This window comes from Myotis davidii, unplaced genomic scaffold, assembly GCF_000327345.1.
Source record: "Myotis davidii unplaced genomic scaffold, ASM32734v1 scaffold902, whole genome shotgun sequence".
Taxonomy (NCBI): Eukaryota; Metazoa; Chordata; class Mammalia; order Chiroptera; family Vespertilionidae; genus Myotis; species Myotis davidii.
Window position 1 is genome coordinate 3708872 of NW_006293951.1, and position 1915 is coordinate 3710786.

Genomic DNA, 1915 nt, shown 5'->3' on the forward strand with positions numbered 1-1915 from the left:
TCCTGCTGATATTTTATTGTGGATGGGGGTTGAGTATAGCTACTCCAGAACTCGTGTTTGCAGATTTCTGGAGCCTCCAGAGCAGTGGTTGCCAACCGGTGGTCCATGGATCACTGGTGGTCCGGAGGTCCGAAAGGTTGGCGACCGCTGCTCCAGAGAACACAAATGATGTCTGGATATGAGACATTGTGAATAAAGTATTAGTTATCTAATTAATGTGTATTATTTCACTGTGGAATCATAGAAATCACTGAGAAGGGAATAAAAACTGTTTATGGGTACATTTATTAAATATATTTTAGCATATAGGCCTGTACACTTATACATGATAGACTTTTAAGGTCAGCATTATTTAATGTATTGGGAAACATGGAATTGGAAGACTCTTCTGGAGACCAGGGCAGTTATTACCAGAAAGACTTAAGATTCATGTTAGGTTCTCTATGTTGACGATTTAAACTTTTATCTCTGGCAAATTGAATCGGTAATTAATGTGAAATCTTAAGCATTCATTAATGAAGTATTCTTCACTGCTTTAGAATCTTAGAAGGCCCTTGAAAGATCATGTTCTAACAACTGAAAATTTTTTGTAAATTCATTTCTGTGTTGGGTAGCATACCTCGTAAGATAGTCTCTTCTACTTTTTGGTTATTTTCTTCTTGTACAGTGAACTGAAATTCTCTGCTCCATTCTTCTGGCATCAACCACTGGTATACCTTGCCCCTCCAAAAAAAAAAATAATAATAAAAATAAAACCCTGCCAAAACCCCAAAGCATACTTTCTAGGCTGAAGACATCTACCATCTTAATCCTTGTAACATAGTCCGGAGTTGCTCTCTTCTGGATGTCTGCCTTCATTAACTCTCAGAGGTAGTGTGTAAATCTAAAATAGACTAGTGTAGAGCCACTACCTTCTGTTTTCTGGATATTTCTGTTAATGTAAGCCTAAGATGATAGCTCTTTTTGTTAATAACAACATATTTTAATTTGTTGTTACTCATGAGTCACTTTATTTTAGTATTACTGTTAATTCCACAGTTATTAAATATTTATAGTCTGTTTTAGATACAATACTTTTAAGTCAATTTGTTTTCTTGTATGATCAATTCTCCATTACACCCCCCCCCTCCCTCCAAATAGGTTAAGTTTATTTAGTTTTGGCCCATTTTGCTCTAAAAAGATCATTCATATCTACCTTCTGTTTGGATGGTTGGAAATATACTTTTAAAACTTAAAAATTCTCCATTGACACTCTACTCAGACCCTATCAAATTTTAACTTTCCATATAGGACTTCATTTTTTCAATACATGTTTTTTTGTTTTAAGATATAAATCTTTTTTAAAAAACACTTTCCATGTGCCAGGCACCTACAAAAATCCACTTGTTTTTACAGCAACCCAGGGAGTAGATGTCAGTAGCCCCCATTTTTCAGGTAAGGAATCTGAGGCTCAGAACAAAAGGAACTTCTTCAAAGTCCTGTGGCCAGGACGTGGTAGAGTGAAGGCAGAGCTCTAATATTTTTCACTCTTAAAAACTGTTTTCTTTATTTTATGCCAGAGATATGGTACCTGTATATTCACATGTTTTTCCACTGCCATGGTCGAGAGGTAGCTTCTAAGTCACCAGATTTTGTTATGTGTGAGATTATTTTTCCTTATTTGGACAATAGGTGAGGTGCTAAAAAGTACTTGGGAGTGGGCCTTAATAAATCACGATCCTAGAAGTGCTTGTCACTACCTTCCAGCCCAATCATTATTGGGCTCTTTTTTTAAAATTTATTTTATTTTTTTATTTTTTATTTAAATCTTTATTGTTCAGATTATTACATTTGTTCCTCTTTTTTCCCCCCATAACTCCCCTCCTCCCAGTTCCCGCCCTACCCCCGCCCTCACTCCCCACCCACTGTCCTCATC

At 36.2% G+C, this 1915-nt stretch overlaps 1 protein-coding gene across 3 annotated transcripts in view; it reads left to right on the forward strand.

Moving 5' to 3' along the window:
• The window catches only part of CAPRIN2 (caprin family member 2), a 47465-nt gene that overhangs the window by 13498 nt on the left and 32052 nt on the right, over positions 1-1915 (forward strand). The window lies entirely within an intron of this gene.